This window comes from Hibiscus syriacus, unplaced genomic scaffold (assembly GCF_006381635.1).
Source record: "Hibiscus syriacus cultivar Baekdansim isolate YM2019G1 unplaced genomic scaffold, ASM638163v2 tig00110654_pilon, whole genome shotgun sequence".
In the NCBI taxonomy this organism is placed as follows: Eukaryota; Viridiplantae; Streptophyta; class Magnoliopsida; order Malvales; family Malvaceae; genus Hibiscus; species Hibiscus syriacus.
This window is the reverse complement of record NW_024062814.1, coordinates 88,517-100,246: the sequence shown is the minus strand read 5'-3', so window position 1 is coordinate 100,246 and position 11,730 is coordinate 88,517.

Genomic DNA, 11,730 nt, shown 5'->3' with positions numbered 1-11,730 from the left:
ATAATTTAAATACTAAACTTGTAATTGACCGTAAAATTTTTCAAACTCGGCCAAATAAAATTCAGATCACAAATATACTAATTATTTGTGAGGATGAGGAGAGGAAATGGTCGTCTAAGTAATTATCTCAAGATATGTGTACGTATGATAAAAAAATTAAGTTGTGTGTGAAATATGTTTTATTATTTGTAGTCTTTTTATGTGCCAAGTCAAATATATAATTTAAATGTGTTGATTTTTTTAAATGCAAAACCTTATTTTTTAGGGTTTAGGTTCGAGTTCGAGTTTAAGGTTTTCAATCGAGTTAAGTTAAAAAAAAATTATTTCGAGCTTTTACGAGCTTCAGTTCATGTTTTCGAGTTTGAGTCGAGCTTAAAAATTTTAAGCTTACGAGTTTTCGAGTCGATTCGAGCTCAACAATACTTAAACTCGACTCGGCTCGTTTACAGTCCTAGTTGACATAATCATTTTATTTTATATATCACATCAATAAATAATTCAAAAATTATCAAAATCTTCTGAAAATGTTAATTAAGCTCCTAAACTAATTCCTTTTTGCCTAAATATACTCCTACTTTTAAGAAATTAAAACATGAAGGGTAAAACATATAAATAATCTTCCGATTGTACGGTGTTTTTATATTGAGACCCTTAACTATGAAAAGTTTAAAATGATCCTCCAACTTTAACAAATTAATAAATTAATGCATAGCCATTAGTTATTTGTAACGGGAGATGACATTAAAGTTAATAAAATTAATATAATAAGATATTTAGCCCTCAAATTTTACAATTATTTTTAATTTAACTCTAATTGTAAAAACTTGCTTATATAATTTTAATATTTTACCAATTTAATACAAATTGCTTTAAACTCGGACTCCCACCACCATTTCTTGCCGCCTACCGCCATCTTCCGCTAGCACTTCAACTTTTAAACTGAATTTTATAAACATGTCACTTTTGAAAAGAGTATTTATATTTACCCTGTCATGATGACATATTTCATAAAGAATATTTAAATAAAAAAATTCCGACAATTTTAACTGTTCCAGCGATTTGTGTTTTTTCGGTGATCTTTCAGTAGTTTAAATCATCCATTGTGTTTGGTTTGCCGTAGTAGTCAGGTGTGTTCGTATCTACCCGTTGTTCGAGTTTTTTTGGATGAGATTTTCATATTTTCCTTGTATGATCATGCTATGATCTTGAATGGCTAGTTTCTAATGATTATAGAATAATTTTTTAATTATTTATCTAATTTATGATTTTTATTGTAAATTTTATTGTATTTGATTTTTTTCTTATTTATTAATAAAATTAATTGCTTTTATTTTAAAAAAATTAAAAAAAATCCGAGTAGGTACATTTTTATTTAATGTTGCTTTGTAATTTATAATAACACGACAATAAATACTCAATTTTCTTATAATATTATATTTATGAATATATCAAAAAATAATTTATTTTATAACATAAGCAAATAGGATGGGTATGAGTCGGATTGGGTCGGCTTTTCGGTCCATCGGACCCGACCCGAAAATTATACATATTCCAACCGAACCGAATTCAACCCGAAAAATATACACATTCCACCTAACCCGTCTTTTTGAGATAAAATCCGAACCTGACTCAGCCTAACCTAAAATAATATATTTATTAAAAATATTACTTTATTTAATAAAAATATAGATTTAATTGAAAGATATATATGGATATTATTGCAATTATATATATATATATATATATATATATATATGGATATTATATTTTTGGATCGGGTCGTGTTCGTTATTTTTTACCTTAAACATAAACCCAACCCGACTTAAACATAATATCTAAAAAATTTGACCCTGCCCAAACCGTAAACTTTTTTTTTTAAAAAAAATCGAGTACAATCGGAAGCCGTCGAATTTGAGTCCCGTAGCCAACCCTAGAAGCAAGTATAAATAATCGGGAGAAAATTGTAATGGCAAATGTCTCATTTGAATACTCTTTTATGTTTTGGTTGACATTAGCATATAATACATTGGGATAATGTCATAATGAAGAAACAAAACCGAACATGAATGGTTCTTTTTCTCCTCAGCTAATTCCACAAGAAACCTTTAAAAATTATTTTATTTAAATATATATAAATAATTATTTCTTAATGGATTGATAATTAACATGCATGTACTATGCTGACATATCTGCTCAAACTCGGGAGCTTCATAAAGAACCGTACTTCATTTTGTCATTAAATCGTTCAATGAGTCCGAAACTATAACTTATTTTTAATTAATATTTAATAAAATAAATAAATAAATAAATAAATAATATATATTTTATTTATTTTACTTATACTAATATACTAAATAATAATCATGTTTGAAAATTTCTTGTATATATATTGATGACCTTCGAGGTACATGCATTATTATTTTATTGTTTCCACTCTCGAAGAAATCTTCATAATTTGGTGGGATGTAGCTTTGTATATTAGAATAACATACGTGACACTTTCAAAGGAAGAATACATTATACATTAGCCCCATGCCAAGGGAGAAGAATATAAAAGTTTGACCAATAAAATTACATAGGATAGACACTTATTTGGTCACTCACCTTTTTCCGTGTTTCTATTTTGGTCATTCGATTATTATTTTTAATCGTAAAAGTTATGTTTTATTTTTGTTTAGGTCACCGTAACTAGATTTGATCGTTGACTTAACAGAAACTGTGAAGTGGTATGATGTGATAATAGTTTTAGTTCGTAAAATTTACACATCCTATCAAGTTGATCATAACTCAAAATAATGTAATAAATATGTGAATATTTAAAAATTTCGTAATTTTATAATTTAAGCAATATAATAAGCGGTCAAAATCTGATTAGGTGATTGAGTAGGTAGCTAATTAAAAATTAATGATGTTTTCTAACTTGTACTTTCAAAATATTTTTTAAGGTTAATTAATTAATATCATAATAATCAAAAGGATTAATGAACCATTTGTCTTGTAAGCAATAACGCGTTTTAATCGGGGACGGAGCCAGGGTCGAACCACTGAAATTCTTTCAATATTTTATTGATTATTTAATTTCGTATTTTCTAAAATTTTTAATACAATTCCTTAAATTAGCATCTCGACATAAATTTTTACGTTCGTCCCAAAATTTAATTACCTTACTGAGTTACCCCAAAACTATTAACTTCAATAAAAAAATCGACATAAAAAATGAGTTCCCATGGATAATAAAACATGGCAAGATAATCAGTTCCCATGGACACAAACAACAGGCTTTACAGCACCATATAACATTTGGAGACTTATATTTGATATACAAGCAAAAATGCTCAAGGGTAGAGGGAGAAATTGATCAAGTCGAGTCATAAAATTTGAGTTAGTCAAATTAACGAGTTTTATTTTATTATTTGAACTTTATTTGAACTTTTTTTCGAGTTAAACCGAATTGTTAAAGTTTTATGTTCAATTTAATTGTGATTATTTATAATATTATAATACAAATTTGTTACAATTTAAGGACTTTCTCTAATTATATATATATATATTCTTTTTCACATAATATTATTTAATAAATCAAATATAATCTAAAATTATGAAATATATTTATAATGTTATTTGTTTCCTTCCTTTTGTCACTATACGTGCATGCTTTTGTTTTCTGTTAGATTGTTGTGGTAACTTCTAAGTTTTTCAGAAGACCTGCAGACGTAATGTTAATCATTTGAATCCAAATTATATTTTCTTGGTACTTAGAATGCCTTTTGAAGTAGATTTTTTTTCATGCAGACACATCATCATCAGTCATATCTCCAAGACAGCAGCAGACATCCACAAGATCAGGAACTACTGAACCTTTAGCATGTAAAGCACCGGACTTTCTGCCCCCATTTTTGTTTTTTGTTCTATTTGTTGCTAATGAAGCAGGAATCCAGCCTTGAGCTGTCTCACATGCGGATCCCGGTAAACTTATTTGTTACCGATATTTTCTGCAGCAGAAGGCTTAATTCGAGGAAGGTCTTATAATATCAGGATGGATGACCAAGTTTTGCTAAGATTTTCCCCTAAGAACTCTGAGTCCACTTATTACTTCAGTGATATGGTAAAATCAGTTTGTAGATTGTGGGTCCTAAGATTTATTACTTTTTCACTTCCCATGGATGGTCCCATGTCGTTTTCCACTCCTCATGTCTCGGTGAGTGGGTCCTAAGATTTGAATTCTTCACTACCCCAAAGAATGTAGACTGGACAAGGTATGATCACATGTGGTAGTTAGTGTAGTCTATGCTTAAGTTTTATAAATATTTAGAATATTTCTGCCTTGGCTGCTGCCAAATGCGACTGTTTTTAATTACGAATTCAGATATGAGCATCCTCTTTTAATAGAAGGTAGAGACAAATGTGTTTGGGTTCCACCTATAACAGTGGACGCGCCTCAGGCCGGAACTTCAGTCGTCTTCTGTTCGCAGAGTAAGAAACCTTTCTCCTTAAAATCCATGTGGATTCATAGTTGAAGGTATGATCCAACTCTGCTAGTGGCTGCTGCATTTCTGTTGTAACAATATCTAGTTGAAGGACCCATGTGCTCGATCCTTCATTTAAAATCGTCTGCCAAGTGCACACAACATATGCATCGTATTGGAATATTTATTATGGAATATACATTTGCATTCTAGAATATGCATTGTTAACGTGTAATGTGTGCATGCACTGTTAATGTGTGCATTGAGTGTGTGTGTGTGAGTTGTTATGGTTGTTAAGGATAGGGACGTTTTGGATTCTGTTATGAATGTTGTTATAGGAAGCTAAGAGATTGAGTAAGCTTGAAGTCATAGCTGCTATATAAGCTGGTTGTGATGTAGTTGCACGTGAAGCATAATAGTAATATCAGATGTTATTCATTTGATCTTAATTCTCAACATGGTATCAGAGCTAAAGATCCTGAAGCCTTTCTTCCGCCGCACCTTTCTTTCGCCATTGTTATCTCCATTACCTTTTTTCAAGTTGTTTTTCTTCATCTTCTGCTCTTCATTGAATGATGTTGCTGTCATCGCTGGCACCACCTGTTTCTTTTTCTTTTTCTGCCGCAAGTATCGCATCATGAGGTGATTGTCTCTTTTATCACTAGTTTTTCTTTAACATCAGTATTGAAGAATTTTGAGTTAAACAATGATGGCTCTGTCGTGCATTTATCATTTATGATCTTATTTGGAATCATCTACTACCTGTTCAACGTTTTGTTTGTGAGAGTTCGGTAGTGACAATGTTTTCTCCCGCTGCTTGGAATTCGTTGGTGCTATCGTGACTGTTTCCAGCGCTGTTAATGATCGTATCCACCTGCTATTCTCTTGTCGCTTTTGTTGATGATGCCTTTGTCATCACTGCTGCAAAATTGCTCTCAAATATCTTGTCTGTTTTTCGGGTTCATCCGATCTCTAATTGTTTGTTATCTTCGTCGATTCACCAGTCAAACTTCCTCTATTTCATATCAGAATCTCATATCTGAATCTGGTTCCTTGACGCCAGTTGGTTGTTCATTGGCAGTGTTACAAATTTGATGGTTCGCTACGTCAGAGTTTCATCGTCATCGCTTCATGTTTTATGGCGACTGTTGCAATTCTACAATGAGATATGTTGAGTTTGTTTTTCAGGTTCTATCTAAATGCATGCTTCATCCTCTATCATTCGTGTTTGATTACTGATTCATGTCTCAATCACTATCATTTCTTAGTTTTAGATGATAATTGATTTTGGAATATCAGATGTTGTCTGTCTACTTCTTATGCTTTATTGAGATTAGTTTTGTGTTGGTGATTCACAATGGTTAATCAAATCTGGTTTGGTGATTGGATTCTTGCATTTGGGACGTTATTCAAGTAAGAAATCAAAGTTAATGTGAATTTGAGCATAGTAGCAACATGTGAGAATTCCGATGTAGTAATTTAGTTGTTGCATAGACGTGCATACTCCTCCTTCTGAGTCTTGTTCTGTTGACTTTTACTGAATTGGTTACTGCTGATGGTTGGATGAATACTTGTTCATTGGTATAAGCGAGTTAATTTGGTTGAGAACAATGGTATTGTTTTGGTGATCTCTTCAATAGTCATGGTCTATTTAAAAACAACTTTTTGTTGTGGTATCTTTTCATCATTTGTTACTTTTTCTCTAAAGAAATCATGGGACTTGAAAGCTTCACAGAAAATCTAAAGGCACATTGGGTAAAAGGATGAAGAATGAAGAAAATAAAGGTGAATAAAGTATAACGAAGAGAAGCATCGCACTTTCGATTCAACTAGAGCGGATGATTTACTAAATCATTGTCCAAATATTCGTTTGAGCAATTTCGACCCAAAGTGCAGATTTTCTCATTTACTCAAGGAGAAGGAAAAGAGTAGGGAGAATATTGGAATATGTATTCTGGAATATACATTTGCATTCTAGAATATGCATTGTTAACGTGTAATGTGTGCATGCACTGTTAATGTGTGCATTGAGTGTGTGTGTGTGAGTTGTTATGGTTTTTAAGGATAGGGACGTTTTGGATTCTGATATGAATGTTGTTATAGGAAGCTAAGAGATTGAGTAAGCTTGAAGTCATAGCTGCTATATAAGCTGGTTGTGATGTAGTTGCACGTGAAGCATAATAGTAATATCAGATGTTATTCATTTGATCTTAATTCTCAACACATCGAATGTTGATATACATGTAACCATGCAGCCTCTAGCTACATTTACCATTGCAATGCCATGAATCTTACATGATAAATTTTTGAACTCAGTTGTATTCTTTTTGTTTAAGATTTTGACATTCAGGCTTTTGTAATGTGAAATTCCATTCAAGGATGTAAATTTATAATAACCAGATAAGAACACTAAGGGTAACAATGAACCAAAACTTCCATTTTCATAGCATCAGAAAATTAAAATCAAAGCTCCCACAAAAATTCCATTCTGCATGAAACGTTCTGCCACCAAAGTAAACAACAGCAAAACATGCAATATGAATAACAAAAACTAGAAAAGAGACGTTCCCTTCCCTTTCTTATCCCCACCAATCTCAAAGTGCTAGCACCTCTGCAAACACGAACACACAACATTAGCTTGTCGATACAGCAAAGTAAAACCAAAACGAAAATAAATTAGCATGGCCTTTTCCCTGCACTGACCTTGATCGGATGCAGCGAAACATGCTTGCAACCCTGGCATTCCAGCCTCAGCACAATCTTCTTGGTGGTTTTTGCCTATTCAAAGAACACATAATTATGTTTGGTCTGACCACTATACCCATCCAAGGGAAGGGTTAAAAGACAAGTAAAAGTTACCTTCTTGTGGAACACTGGTTTGGTCTAACCACCATAATCGGATTATTTGCGATCGTAACGGCGTTTCAACCTTGGGCAACCAAACTATCCTTACCCTTCTTATACTGTGTAACCTTGTGCAAAGTGTGCTTCCTGCACTCCTTTGTTGGGAAATAAAAATTACTCGTTTTTTTTATTTCCCAACAACTAGTATCAATAGCTTTTGGTGGTGAATTTTGTCAGTTATTTTGTGAGGTTACTATTCATATGAATAGTAAATTTCATGAATAATAAAATTCGGTTGACGATACGAATTTGTCGACAGAGTTGTTCTAATACATGGTGGTTCGCAAGAATTGTCAGAAACGATCCAAAAGAAGCCAGATTCGAGTGAGAGTGATGGTTGCAGACGAAGAGAGGGTGAAAATTGAGAAGTTCGATGGTGTAGACTTTGGCTTTTGAAAGATACAGATTGAATATTTTTTGTATTAGAAAAAGCTATATCAACCTCTCTCAGGAAAGCAACCAGAGGGCATGAAGGATGAAGATCGACTATTCTCGACAGACAAGCCCTCGGAGTTATCCAACTGACGTTATCTCGTAATGTTGCTTTCAACATAGCAAAGGAAAAGACCACGACGGGTCTTATAGAGGCTCTCTCCAGTATGTATGAGAAGTCATCGGCCTAAAACAAAGTTCACTCGATGAGGCGATTATTCAATTTGCGGATGGCAGAATAGACATCAGTGGCTCAACACCTAAATGAACTCAACATAATCACAACCCAGTTGAGTTCCGTGGAAATTGAATTCGATGATAAAGTTCGAGCTTTAATTCTCTTATCATCTCTACCAGACAGTTGGAATGTTACTATTACAACAGTCAGCAGCTCGTCGGGAAACAATAAATTAAAATTCGACGATGTTCGGGATCTGGTATTGAGTGAAGAAATTCGACGAAGAGAATCGGGTGAAGCATCAAGATTCTCAGCCTTGTACACGGAGTTTAGAGGGAGAACTTTAGAAAGAAATCCAAATCGTGACAGATTGAAATCTAGAACGAGAAAATCAATAACATGAAAGAAATATTTTAACTGTTATAATTACGGCAAGAATGGTCACTTTAAAAGAGATTGTCGAGAATCGAAGAAAGATACCGGTGCACAGGAATCTACCAACGTGACAGAGGAAAAAGGTGATGCCATGATTCTAAGCATCAACAGTCCGATTGGATCATGGATCTTAGATTCAGGGGCATCTTTCCACTCCACCCATGCCAAGAAATCATAGAGAACTATGTTAGTGGTGATTTTGGGAAAGTTCAACTAGCTGATGATGAAACCTTAAAGATCATCGGAAAATGAGACATCCGATTAAAGTTGTCAAACCAGACCATCTGGAAGCTGAAAGGAGTGAGACATATTCCTGACCTCAAAAGAAATTTGATTTATGTAGGACAACTTGATGAAGAAGGATATTGTACAACCTTTTCAGGCTATAAACGAAAGATTATCAAAAGAGCACTCGTCATTGCTCATGGTAAAAAGACTGATACTCTCTGTGTAACCTTAAATTTGGGGAATATAATTGCAAAAGCAGATGCTAATGGAAAATTAAACCTATGGCACCAAAGGATTGATCATATGAGCGAGAAAAAGATGAAGACACTTTTGTCAAAAGGGAAGTTGTCGGATCTAAAAAGTATAGATGTCGGACTATGTGAGGATTGCATCTTTGGCAAACAAAAGAAAGTTTTGCAAAGATTGGCAAGACACCCAAGGCTGAAAAGTTAGAGTTGGCTCATACTATTGTATGTGAACCATCTCTAGTTCCATCTCTTGCAGGCTCACTTTATTATGTCACCTTCATCGATGATTCTGCAAGGAATGTATGGGTTTATTTTCTGAAGAAAAATCAGAAGTCTTTGATATCTTCAAAAAATTGAAGGTCATGATGGAAAATGAGACTGGTTTGAAAGTCAAGCGGTTGATGTCTAATAATGAAGGAGAGTACAGAAATAGTAGATTTAGAGAATTTTACGCAAACAATGAGATCAAGATTGAGAAAACAGTTCCCATGACACCGTAATAGAATGCCGTAGCAGAGCGCAGGAACAGAACTTTGAATGAACATGCCAGAAACATAAAGATACATGTCGGCTTGCCCAAATTGCTATGGGCTGAAGCTATCAACAATGCAACTTACCTGATCAATCGTGGGCCTTCAGTTCCCTTGGATGGTAGAATACCAGAGGAAGTTTGAAGCAGAAAAAAATAATCTTTCACACTTAAGAGTGTTTGGTTGTATTTCTTATGTACACATAAATTCTGCTGAAAGAACTAAACTTGATGCTAAGTCCAACAAATGTGTTTTTGTTGATTATGGTGGTGATGAGTTCGGTTACCAGTTTTGGGACTACGAAAATCGAAAGATCATTAGAAGCAGAGATATCATTTTCAATGAGAATGTGATGTACAAAGACATGTCAACCATAGCATCAAGTAGCTCCAATACCGAAGATGAAACAAAGGAATTTATTGAGTTTGAAGAGATTTCTGGAAATGATGTTCATATCAGTCCTGAAGAAGTTCAAGAAGAATCAGGCACACCAGAATTGAGACGCTCCTCTAGAATTCCTAAACCAACCCAGCGTTATTCGCCTTATTTGCAATACTTGTTGCTGACTGACAATGGTGAACCAGATTGTTATGATGAAATAATGCAGGTGGAGGATTCAATCAAGTGAGCGTTTCATAATAAGTGGGCTTACATGATCAAAGAAAAGAACGATGGGAGCAAACGCTACAAAACAAGATTGGTTGTCAAAGGTTTTCAGCAAAAAGAATGTATTGACTACAATGAAATTTTCTCTCCAGTCGTGAAGTTGTCTACAATCATACTAGTGTTGAAAATTGTAACTGCATAGAATCTACATCTTGAGCAGTTAGATGTGAAGACAACTTTCCTTCATGGTGATTTGGAGGAAGAAATCTATATGAGACAGCCAGAAGACTTCATAAAGGAAGACAAGAAAAACATAGTATGTAGGTTGAAGAAGAGCTTGTATGGTTTAAAATAAGCTCCTAGACAGTGGTACAAGAATTTCGATAGCTTCATGGGTAGCAATGGTTTTACCAGATGTCAAGCAGATCATTGTTGCTACATCAAGAAGTTCGACAACAATTTCATTATTTTATTGTTGTACGTTGAAGACATGCTCGTTGCAAGCTCAGACATGTAAGAGATTATAAAGTTGAAGCAAAAATTGTCGAAGCAATTTGTAATTAAATATATGGGTGCTGCAAAGTAGATTCTTGGGATGAGGATTAAGAGAGATACAAAGTCGGGGACTTTGATGTTATCACAGGTTGAGTACATCAACAAAATACTCTCCAGGTTTAACATGAAAGATATTAAACCAGCAAGTACACATTTAGGTGTTCATTTTAGACTCTCCAAAGAACAGTCGCCAATGACGGAGGAAGAACGTGCACACATGGTGAATGTGTCGTATGCCTCAGCAATTGGAAGTTTAATGTATGTCATGGTTTGTACTAGACCAGATATTGCTCAAGCAGTAGGAGCTGTTAGCAGGTACATGAATAATCCAGGCAAGGTACACTGGGAAGCAGTCAAATGAATCTTACAATATCTACGGGGTACCACAAACAAAGCACTTTGTTTCAAAGGTGGAGATACGATACTGACAGGCTATGTAGATGTTGACTTAGCCGGAAATGTTGACATCAGAAGGAGCACTACAGGGTATGTCTATACTCTAGGAGGTACTGCAGTGAGTTGGGTTTTCAACTACAGAAGATAGTTGCTCTCTCCACAACTGAAGCAGAATATGTTGTTGTTACGAAAACCAACAAGGAGATGGTTTGACTCCAAAGTTTCTTGGAAGAGTTAGGCAAGAAACAAGAAAACAATATTTTGTATTGCGACAGTCAAAGTGCTATCCATCTAGCAAAGAATCCGTCTTTTCATTCCAAGACGAAGCACATACAATTGCGATATAATTTTATACGGTCTCTTCTGAAAGATGGGATTTTGAAACTTGAAAAGATTAGCGGAGCTCAAAATCCGACAGACATGTTAACAAAGACGGTGACTACGGACAAACTGAAGTTGTGTTTAACTTCAGTTGGCATGCTAGAGTAACAAGACCAGAAATGCTGCTGCATTGATCAAGGTGTGAAGACAGATTAAAAGCAATCTTCAAGTGGGAGATTATTGGTCAAACTTAGGTGCATAATTTGTTGAAATTTGGTGGTCAAAATTGATGGAGCTAATTTTGTTGAATTTGGGTAAGGTAAGTAGCTGATGTTGAAGAATTCCGACCTTGATGATGGAATGTTCGAGTTCGTTCTCGATTTGTTTGAGCTCTTTAAACCATATCGAGCTAATGTCTTCACCGGTGAAGC